A 12514-nucleotide genomic window follows, 5' to 3' on the forward strand; every position below is an offset into this window, starting at 1 on the left:
TTGAGCTTTGGGCCGACGGGCTCTTGGAAGACGCACCTGCGTGCCGGTTCTGGCATTGAAGCCTTTGACTGTTGTGTGGCGGCCTTCTCTTCCACCCCTAAACAATCTTTCTCTACTGATGAGGGAAGTCATCCCGAAACCCGAGACATGTCTCGGGCGATATCCTAAAACCCGGGACATGTATCGGGTCTAGAGATTCATCAGTCTTGCAAGTACCGACTTGCACCCACCTGGGTGATCCACTGAAGAACTGCAAGTACCAGAGTCCCGAGGGGCGATCCGGAGGAGGGGCTAGCGGTGTGCGCTCCATTTCTGACTAAACACAATACGGCTCCCTTGAGCTTTGGGCCGACGGGCTCTTGGAAGACGCACCTGCGTGCCGGTTCTGGCATCAAAGCCTTTGACTGTTGTGTGGCGGCCTTCTCTTCCACCCCATAACAATCTTTCTCTACTGATGAGGGAAGTCATCCCGAAACCCGAGACATGTCTCGGGCGATATCCTTAAACCCGGAACATGTATCGGGTCTAGAGATTCATCAGTCCTACAAGTACCAACTTGCACCCACCTGGGTGATCCACTGAATAACTGCAAGTACCAGAGTCCCGAGGGGCGATCCAGAGGAGGGGCTAGCGGTGTGCGCTCCATTTCTGACGAAACACAATACAGCTCCCTTGAGCTTTGGGACGACGGGCTCTTGGAAGACGCACCTGCGTGCCGGTTCTGGCATCGAAGCCTTTGACTGTTGTGTGGCGGCCTTCTCTTCCACCCCTAAACAATCCTTCTCTACTGATGAGGGAAGTCATCCTGAAACCCGAGACATGTCTCGGGCGATATCGTAAAACCCGGGACATGTATCGGGTCTAGAGATTCATCAGTCTTACAAGTACCGACTTGCACCCACCTGGGTGATCCACTGAAGAACTGCAAGTACCAGAGTCCCGTGGGGCGATCCGGAGGAGGGGCTAGCGGTGTGCGCTCCATTTCTGACGAAACACAATACGGCTCCCTTGAGCTTTGGGCTGACGGGCTCTTGGAAGACGCACCTGCGTGCCGGTTCTGGCATCGAAGCCTTTGACTGTTGTGTGGCGGCCTTCTCTTCCACCCCTAAACAATCTTTCTCTACTGATGAGGGAAGTCATACCAAAACCCGAGACATGTCTCGGGCAATATCCTAAAACCCGGGACATGTATCGGGTCTAGAGATTCATCAGTCCTATAAGAACCGACTTGCACCCACCTGGGTGATCCACTGAAGAACTGCAAGTACCAGAGTCCCGAGGGGCGATCCGGAGGAGGGGCTAGCGGTGTGCGCTCCATTTCTGATGAAACACAATACAGCGCCCTTGAGCTTTGGGCCGACGGGCTCTTGGAAGACGCACTGGCGTGCCAGTTCTGGCATCGAAGCCTTTGACTGTTGTGTGGTGGCCTTCTCTTCCACCCCTAAACAATCTTTCTCTACTGATGAGGGAAGTCATCCCGAAACCCGAGACATGTCTCGGGCGATATCCTAAAACCCGGGACATGTATCGGGTCTAGAGATTCATCAGTCCTACAAGTACCGACTTGCACCCACCTGGGTGATCCACTTAAGAACTGCAAGTACCAGAATCCCGAGGGGCAATCCGGAGGAGGGGCTAGCGGTGTGCGCTCCATTTCTGACGAAACACAATACGGCCCCCTTGAGCTTTGGGCCGACGGGCTCTTGGAAGATGCACCTGCATGCCGGTTCTGGCATCGAAGCCTTTGCCTGTTGTGTGGCGGCCTTCTCTTCCACCCCTAAACAATCTTTCTCTACTGATGAGGGAAGTCATCCCGAAACCCGAGACATGTCTCGGGCGATATCCTAAAACCCGGGACATGTATCGGGTCTAGAGATTCATCAGTCCTACAAGTACCGACTTGCACCCACCTGGGTGATCGACTGAAGAACTGCAAGTACCAGAGTCCCGAGGGGCGATCCGGAGGAGGGGCTAGCGGTGTGCGCTCCATTTCTGATGAAACACAATACTGCTCCCTTGAGCTTTGGGCCGACGGGCTCTTGGAAGACGCACCTGCGTGCCGGTTCTGGCATCGAAGCCTTTGACTGTTGTGTGGCGGCCTTCTCTTCCACCCCTAAACAATCTTTCTCTACTGATGAGGGAAGTCATCCCGAAACCCGAGACATGTCTCGGGCGATATCCTAAAACCCGGGACATGTATCGGGTCTAGAGATTCATCAGTCCTACAAGTACCGACTTGCACCCACCTGGGTGATCCACTGAAGAACTGCAAGTACCAGAGTCCCGAGGGGCGATCCGGAGGAGGGGCTAGCGGTGTGCGCTCCATTTCTGACGAAACACAATACAGCGGCCTTCTCTTCCACCCCTAAACAATCTTTCTCTACTGATGAGGGAAGTCATCCCAAAACCCGAGACATGTCTTGGGCGATATCCTAAAACCCGAGACATGTCTCGGGCGATATCCTAAAACCCGGGACATGTATCGGGTCTAGAGATGTATCCTTCTCAACTCACATAGAGTTAAGGAAAGATGTGCCCCGAGTAAAATGAATGTTTTTTTAATTCATGGGGAGGACTCTTTGCCTTTACTAGGGGAGGCCTCTGAAGTTTTCTCTTTCTCTCCTGAAAGGTCTAGATGTGCCAAGATCCTGTTGTAAATTGAGTTCTCGAACATACACAATGCTATCCCACACAGGGATAGAAAGGCAAAGAAAACAAAACAAATTATTCTCTCCATGTGTTGGGAGGAATGCATTAATGTCTGTTAATACATGTTATTTATTAGATGAAGTATGGCGTAGAGGGTGAAGACTGCTGTAATGATCACTGGAGGCTTAGGCTGAGACACAGGAAGTTTATTCCAAAGTACGGAACCACGATATAGGAGACATCAGGATGGATCCAAGTGCTGGCCAACAATGATCATTCTCAGGAAGTATGTTCCAAAGTGGAATACATGGCCTAGGCAAGATCAGTTTCATATCATAACAAATACATCACATTACATTACAAAGAGGTCCCCAGTGTAACCATACTACATGCATTAATATCTATTAATACACCAGTCATTCATCGGTTTTCATGGGGGGAACATTGTTCAAATAAAACTTCAGAATATGTAATGGTAAATTGTTATATGTTATGTTGGTTGATGAGTGTAATATTCACAGAAATGTCTTTGCACTGTGCCACCACCCAAGGGTGGACTAAAAGTAAGACTCCTGGGGTAAGGCTCCTGGGCCATACAAAATTCCCGGGGATCTGTTCAAATCTGTACCTGAAATCTGGGCACCATACTTAAACTGTATGTATAATTCCATGGCAGCAGGTGCATCCATCCCTGATTCCTGGAAGGGAGCAATAATAGTCCCTAAATACAAGAAGGCGTGAGATCGGACCCTGCTAACGACCGGCCAATAAGCCTGATAGATATAGCCCATGGCTGGAGGACAATAATATTCTGTCCACATTCCAGGCAGGGTTCCATCCTAAAATTAGTACCATAGATCTATGTCAGGCCTCTGGTGACAATTGCTGAAGATTCCGGGTTGTCTCTTTTTTCCTACGCCAATGACACCCAGATTGTTTTCTCCCTATTGGCTGAAAGGGCGTCGAAATCATCTTCTCTTCAGTCTGGCCTGAGGGATATAGCAGATTGGATGCAAGCCAACCTGCTTAAACTCAATGGTGAAAAGACGGAGGTGATGATACTGGGCAAAAATAAAGATCTGTGGGGACCGCAACATTGGCCACCTGAAATGGGCGCTTTGCCCCAGCCTAATCATCAGGTTCAGAACCTAAGCATTATAATCGATGACCAATTATCAATGAGGCAACAAGTGGTGAAAGTGTCTTCGACCAGTTTTACTATTCTCAAATGGTTTAGGAAAATCCTTTGGATGTTGCCTTTGTCAACGCAACGAACCGTGGTCCAAACTGTTGTTACTTCAAGACTGGACCACGGCAATATTCTGTATCTAGGAGTAAACAAGGAATTGTTACGTAAACTACAGTTGGTGCAGAATGCAGTCTCCATCTCAGGCTCTCTTTGAGATCATCATTGGCTCAGGGTTGAGAATCGTATTAAGTTCAAAGCCCTGAGCTATATGTTTAAAATCAAATTTGGTAAGGCACCCCAATGCTTTAATGCCTTAGTTCTGCCCTACTTCCCTACACGTTCTTTATGTTCTGCCACTCATCCTACATTTACGGTGCCTAGGACCAGACTGTCACGAATGAGCGGTTGGTCCTTTTCCCGTCTAGGTCCGTCCTTGTGGAACTCCCTTCCTAAGTCACTTCGTACCGAAACTATATATGAAAATTTCGTAAGTGCTTAAAAACTTGGCTGTTTAATATGTAGAACTTTTCCTTTTTTCTTCTTTTCCTGATAGGTGGTGCCAGGAAACCCTTGGGTAGCTGTGCGCCTGATAAGATTAAAATAACATTACTTAGATCAGCTCTTTAGGTACTTGATGCTGAGTTGGAAATGGTAGACCTTAAAGGAGGGAGCCTTCATGTAGCATTTGTGGACCTCAGGCTGCCTTCAACATGGTTCCCAGAGACAAGCTTTGGGCTGCCTTGAAGGACATGGGAATCCCTCCCACGCTACTGGAAATAATTGTGAGACTGCAGACTGGAAATTATGCCCAAGTGAGATGGGGCCTAGAGGGCAAATTAACTGACCGTATTTCTGTATAAAGAGGTGTAAGACAAGGATGTGTCCTTGCTCCAACACACTTTCTACTTTTTATTAATAGGTGCATTGAATTCCTAATAAGGTGCGTAAATGAATCCCATGTCTTGGGTGGTGTTAAGATCCTGGAGCTACTATTCGCTGATTACTACATTTTGGTGTCAAAAACTCCCAAAGGCCTGGAACTATTGCTAGAAAGAGTCAACTTACCTTTCACCACCAATGGGCTAGCAATAATTGCTGATAAAACCACATTTATGGCTATCCACCCACACAGATAATTCTGAGGAACACTCAGACTAGGAGGAGTTAATCTAAAGAGAGTCTCTGACTTAGATTATTTGGGCATATGCCTTTAAAACACCAGCTCTTGGAACAGCCCGGTTGTTAAGAGTAGATTACTTCTCAACCATAGGGCGGCAGCAGCAACGTTGAATTTTGCTAGGAGCCAATCTTTTCATCCTGTGTCCCCACTGTTGGAAATCTGGAGAGCCCAAGTCATGGCTGTGGCTACCTAGGGCTCTGAACTATGGGGCTATAGCAATGTTAATCCGCTGGGTATTGCTGAAACCAAGCTTTTGAGGACAGCACTTAGACTCCCACAAGGCACACCTGGATTTTTTACAGAGTAGATGTAAATGTTTGCCCTACTGATGCCATAGTGAGACTGAAACCAATCTTATAGTGGCTGAGATAATGGTTGGTCCCAGACCTGGAATGTTTTAGAAATGAACTGAAGGATAGCCTTCTAATCCCAAGGTGTGTCAACACTTTGCCACGGCTCAGTTGCATCAAGGAATCGCACACTGCACTGGGGACCTCAGATCTTTGGCAATGCCCAGAGGGCATCTCTGTCTCCTCTGTAAAGGGGATCAGAGAGGCCTTCAGGACAAATTAATGGAGGAAGGTATTGAAAACCAACGCTATTGGCAGCCATGATGATTCTTTGCTGCGTCAAAAAATTGAGCCAGAGTTTGAAACCTTTTTGGATGAAATTGACCTGCCATTTACTAGATCCTTGTATATCAAATTCAGGTTGGGTACCTTGCTACTTGCATCCTTTACTAGCAAATGGAGATCTCACCCAAGGGGTAGTGTGGTCTGCTCGGTATGTGGCATAGCACAAGAGACAGGTGCTCACGTACTCTTTTTTTGCCAAGCATACACCAAACCTCGAAGTTGCTGGATTGTCCCCTTATGCAGATGCCTTGGAATAAGGCTTCACAAACAAGTATTGTGCATTTGCAGATCAGATTTGGGGTCTTGTGTGGCTTTCTCAATAGCTTAATTCTTAGAATCAGTCAGGCCTATTCGCACTAGGATACTTTTGCAAATGCCAGAACCCAACCATTGAGCACATAAGTTGACTGTAATCATGACACCTTGTTGAAAAAATATACAGGAGTTACCTTTCTTTCAGAAAAGGGATGGGTATAAGTATCAACAAAGCAAAGTTCCCTTTTCCTGTTTGATATAAATGGAAAGAATTCCAATTGCTACAAGCCCAGACACTATTACAGTCAAGGTTGAAGACAACTGCACACGTTTTATAGTTTTTATCAGGTCACCAAATTTACATCACATTTTATATACACAGTGCCCCATGGTTCAAAACATAACAATTTCAAAGGAATGTTATCTCAACCTATTTTATTTATCAGCAAATTATTGTATCAAAACAAATTGTAAAAAGCAAAAAACACAATATTTAAAAAAACAATGAATCCTCAATTTTATTTAAAATACACATTGTACATGATAATGAAGTTTAAAAGTAAGACCTACAAAACGTGTGTAGTTGTCTTCAGCCTTGACTGTAATAGTGTCTGGGCTTGTAGCAATTGGAATTCTTCCATTTATATCAAACAGGAAAAGGGAAATTTGCTTTGTTGATCATGACACCTTGCACACCACCACTGGATGAACCACCAAACATAATCGCCCCAGAATAGACTCACTTTTTACAAAATATTGTTTTTTTACAGCTTCCCCACCAAATGTATGTTTTAAAGTGTGAAAGCTTTTTTTAATTCAGATGTTATTTAAACTTAAAAAACAAATACTTTTTATTATGGCATTGTCCCTTTGGGAAACTTCAGCTTTGAGTTTATTTAATTGTTTGTTAACCCAATGTGACTTTTATTTTATGCTGCTTTTATGGTTGTTGACCGAAATAATGATTTAAAGAAAGAAAGACAGCTCTGTTAGAGAGTGATGAGCAAGGTCTTGCTTCTTCTGAAATTTTAGCAAGTAAGATTCCTTGAGCAGCTGGGAGGGAATGAATTCCACAGCTTACTGGCAACTTGAAAATGCTCTACCACGTACTCTAGATGCCCTAGGAGGAGTGGTAACCAGAGAAAGGGGTTGGCACATCTGGAAGCCTTGCTGATTTATACCATCTGCCATTATCAGTGAGAAAACTTGGGTAGGGGCAACTATCGCCATATCCGCAATGATGTAGGTTGTTAACATGATTCTTTTCTTGAACTTCGCTCACTGAATGAAAGACATGATCCTTTTTCATTTTTGCTCTGTCCGGCACTCAGTCTTGCTACTTAATTTTGTGGACTTCAAATTAATTCGGTGTTCCTGTTTGAAGCTTCCTGGTGATTGTTTATGCCTGGTCCAGGTGAGGTTGAATCAAAACATTGAAAATTAGAATTCAGAGTTTTGACTCAAGGAAAGTTAGAATCCACCAGTGCCATAAATCTGGGTTGCTAACAAGAGCGGACAATCTATATATGTTCCCGTAATTTTCACAGGTTTAAGAGGGATATGGCAATGTCCCATTGTTGGATTAAACGTGGATCATCCCATGCAACTAGGCAGGGAATGAAGACCTTTGCTTTGCTTGGATTACATCTCCTAAAGATATCTGACGTGTTTTCAAACTGACTTATGCAGGTACCATATCATTATCCACATATTTTATATATTTAATAGAGATGCTTCACCATCCATCTGCGTCCTCTAAGCCTCCTGAAAATGCACTCCTACATCAGGCCTAACCAGATAAAATGAATGAGTGGGCCCCAAGTGACTGAATATTCTGTAAGCTGTGTCTCTTACATATGTGAATATAAAGGGTTTGTTTTGGTGAAGTGTAACTGTGAGAAACTGCAACCATTTGGGGGAAACAATGGTAGCAGGGGATTGAGAGGAGTGCAAAGGTCTCTTAGCTTGCTGAGTTGTAGTCGAGTAGATGTATATGAGCAAATAAAATCCAGCTCCCTGCGTCCAACCTCTCCCCTCTCCTAATCCCAGGGACCCCACAGGCACTCCCTGCTCTACCCCTGATAATCGGAACCCTCCCTCACAATCTTACTGTACCAGCTACACAGACCCTGTTCCCCCAACCCTTACTTCCCCCTGTCTAACGTCATTTCCAAACCAGTTGTCTCTCTCCCCCCTTCTACCATGGCACACTCCCCTTCCGCTGTCGCACTCCCACATTCACAACCTGCCTCCACCGCTAATCTCTCTAACAATGCCTGGAACTCTGACGTCCTTCCTCGAATTTCTCTCCCTCCTCACTTGGACACTAGTCCCACTTCTCCTCCTCGAATAGGAACATTACAATTCCGACTCCCTGGGTACAACCTCTCCCCTCTCCTAATCCCAAGGACTCCATCCAGTCCCTGACCCCTGTCAATCTCCCTCCATAGACCCAAGTAATCCTCGACCCCTGCCTAAAACCTTAAACTTTTTCAGCTCAACAGCACAGCAACTGAACAGAATGGAGCTCAAAATTAACTCCCTTGCTGCTGATTTCCTTTACTTACAACAAGACCTTCTCAACAGGGCCAAGCCACCGTGCTCCCTCCCCCCGAGGTGTTTTGCTCCTACTCCACTCAATACATCTCCCATGGCCCCACAGAGCACCCCTCGACCCTCCAGTTCATCAACGAGTCAGATAGCCAACCCTTTTCAGTATCGAAACCTGATGAGCTCTATGACTCTCACCTCGCTTTGAACCAGAATTCAGCCCCTTTCCACATCCCTGTTATTATCGGCACTAACAGAATCGTGAATACTGTCCACTCGCCTAGACCCCCTGCTCAATACACCTCTATCCACCTAACTCCCCCCATCATCCAGGCTCCCCGCCCTCTCTCTTGCATGCTCCTAAACTGCAGATCAGCAGTATAACACACTACTGACATTTCTGAAGCTCTTCTCGCTGAAGAAATTGACATTGCTTTCCTCACAGAATCTTGGCTCAATGTCCACTCCACCCCCATTCTTGACATTCTCACCCCTCCAGGGTACAACATCATCAGACAAGATGGGCCAATCAAAACTGGGGGGTGGAGGGGGGGACTAGCCATCATTCACAGAGCTGGAATACAGATTACCAAACTCAAACCTGTAGAATACCTATCGTTTCAATACCTGGGCGTCGAACTCACTGTCAAGGGCACCCCACCCATCAACTTCTACACCATCTACCATCCTCCTGGAGAGCGTACCCTTTTCCCTGAAGAACTAACAGACCTAATAACACGGTTCTCCTTGACAGACACCAAAGACGTGTTCTTGGGTGACCTCAATATCCACTGGAACGACCCAGAAAACTCCACTGTCCTGAACCTATCAAACTTTCTGGAAATATGTAACCTCAAGCAACTCTGCAATAAACCAACTCACATCAAAGGTGCAACACTAGATGCGATCATTACCAACAATGAACTGGTCTCTTTGAGAGCGATTTCTCCCATGGACTGGTTTGACCACCACCTCATTCTGTTCAAGATTGACACACTAGTCAGTCTCCAACCTATTTGTGATGTCAAACCTAAACTCTTGACCAGAAACATCAAAGAAGTCCCTTTATCCGAACTTGAAGCCAAGATTCATCGCCATCTTCAACTCCATCCCTCATCATGGACGGCTGATGACCTCACTTCACATTTTACCTCAAGAACGACAGAGGTCTTAGACCAAGTAGCTCCTCTCAAACTCAAACAACTGAGGAGAACCAAATCTAAACCCTGGTTTAACGTGGAGCCAAATGATGAAAGGCGTCAACTCAGACAAATGGAAAGGTCTTGGAGACAAAACCCCTCGACCTTGCCCCGAAAAACGTATATCTGCTCGGCGGTCATACAAAAAACACATTTTCAGTGAAAAGGCATCTTTATTCCGCAGCCAACTAGATCTGGCAAAAAACAGACCAAGAGAACTCTTCAACATTGTTAAAAGCAAAACTAACTGCACTCCCTCTCAAGAAATCAAAGCCACCAATGAGCGAAGTAGAGAAATTGCCACCTTCTTAACTAATAAAGTCTCTAAAATTGATCAATCATTCATACAAACCGCTAACTCTCCTTCCCCTTTAACCTGTCCCCCTTCAACCACCCTTGACCACTCAGAAAGAGTTCTTAACATGGACAATCAGACCTGCCTCCAGCTAAAAAACAATGCGCATTGGTACGACTTTGAGCTAATGTCGGTAAACGAGGTCTTCAATATAATTTCTAATCCAAAACCTTCCTCCCACACTATGGACCCCCTCCCATCCACAATTATAAAATAACTCAACCACACCATTTACCCTTTCTGGACAAAAATCATCCACCAATATCTCACCTCAGGCTGTGTCCCAGACTCCCTTCAACTAGGACAAATCATACCCATTCTCAAGAAACCTGGGGCTGACCCTAATGATCTTAACAACCTCAGACCTATCTCTAACCTCCCATTCCTTGCAAAAACATTGGAGAAATGTGTTCTCCACCAACTCAATAAACACATTGATGAGTTCATCCTCCTCAACGCCTTTCAATCTGGATTCAGAAAAGGTTGTAGCACGGAAACAGCTATGCTCAATGTCTCCGACAACATTCACAAGGTCCTAGATGAAGGTGATGCCTGCCTTCTCATCCTTATTGACCTATCTGAGGCATTCGACACGGTAAACCATCCAGCTCTTCTGGAGACCCTGTGGAAGCGTTCTGCATTAATGGCACTGTACTAAAATGGTTCACCTCCTTCCTTCAACACCGCTCGCAACAAATTGAAATCAACTCCTGTCTCTCAAAGCCAACAAAAGTCACACTTGGGGTCCCACAAGGCTCGATCCTCTCCCCCTCCCTCTTCAATCTCTTCATGGAGACCCTCACAATCATCTTGAAAAAATCTCTCTCTACTGGTGAGGGAAGTCATCCCGAAACCCGAGACATGTCTCGGGCGATATCCTAAAACCCGGGACATGTATCGGGTCTAGAGATTCATCAGTCCTAAAAGTACCGACATGCACCCACTTGGGCGATCCACTGAAGAACTGCAAGTACCAGAGTCCCGAGGGGCGATCCGGAGGAGGGGCTAGCGGTGTGCGCTCCATTTCTGACGAAACACAATACGGCTCCCTTGAGCTTTGGGCCGACGGGCTCTTGGAAGACGCACCTGCGTGCCGGTTCTGGCATTGAAGCCTTTGACTGTTGTGTGGCGGCCTTCTCTTCCACCCCTAAACAATCTTTCTCTACTGATGAGGGAAGTCATCCCGAAACCCGAGACATGTCTCGGGCGATATCCTAAAACCCGGGACATGTATCGGGTCTAGAGATTCATCAGTCCTGCAAGTACCGACTTGCACCCACCTGGGTGATCCACTGAAGAACTGCAAGTACCAGAGTCCCGAGGGGCGATCCGGAGGAGGGGCTAGCGGTGTGCGCTCCATTTCTGACTAAACACAATACGGCTCCCTTGAGCTTTGGGCCGACGGGCTCTTGGAAGACGCACCTGCGTGCCGGTTCTGGCATCAAAGCCTTTGACTGTTGTGTGGCGGCCTTCTCTTCCACCCCATAACAATCTTTCTCTACTGATGAGGGAAGTCATCCCGAAACCCGAGACATGTCTCGGGCGATATCCTAAAACCCGGAACATGTATCGGGTCTAGAGATTCATCAGTCCTACAAGTACCAACTTGCACCCACCTGGGTGATCCACTGAAGAACTGCAAGTACCAGAGTCCCGAGGGGCGATCCAGAGGAGGGGCTAGCGGTGTGCGCTCCATTTCTGACGAAACACAATACAGCTCCCTTGAGCTTTGGGCCGACGGGCTCTTGGAAGACGCACCTGCGTGCCGGTTCTGGCATCGAAGCCTTTGACTGTTGTGTGGCGGCCTTCTCTTCCACCCCTAAACAATCCTTCTCTACTGATGAGGGAAGTCATCCCGAAACCCGAGACATGTCTCGGGCGATATCGTAAAACCCGGGACATGTATCTGGTCTAGAGATTCATCAGTCTTACAAGTACCGACTTGCACCCACCTGGGTGATCCACTGAAGAACTGCAAGTACCAGAGTCCCGTGGGGCGATCCGGAGGAGGGGCTAGCGGTGTGCGCTCCATTTCTGACGAAACACAATACGGCTCCCTTGAGCTTTGGGCTGACGGGCTCTTGGAAGACGCACCTGCGTGCCGGTTCTGGCATCGAAGCCTTTGACTGTTGTGTGGCGGCCTTCTCTTCCACCCCTAAACAATCTTTCTCTACTGATGAGGGAAGTCATACCAAAACCCGAGACATGTCTCGGGCAATATCCTAAAACCCGGGACATGTATCGGGTCTAGAGATTCATCAGTCCTATAAGAACCGACTTGCACCCACCTGGGTGATCCACTGAAGAACTGCAAGTACCAGAGTCCCGAGGGGCGATCCGGAGGAGGGGCTAGCGGTGTGCGCTCCATTTCTGACGAAACACAATACAGCTCCCTTGAGCTTTGGGCCGACGGGCTCTTGGAAGACGCACTGGCGTGCCGGTTCTGGCATCGAAGCCTTTGACTGTTGTGTGGTGGCCTTCTCTTCCACCCCTAAACAATCT

This window comes from Lissotriton vulgaris, chromosome 6 (genome assembly GCF_964263255.1).
Source record: "Lissotriton vulgaris chromosome 6, aLisVul1.2, whole genome shotgun sequence".
Taxonomy (NCBI): Eukaryota; Metazoa; Chordata; class Amphibia; order Caudata; family Salamandridae; genus Lissotriton; species Lissotriton vulgaris.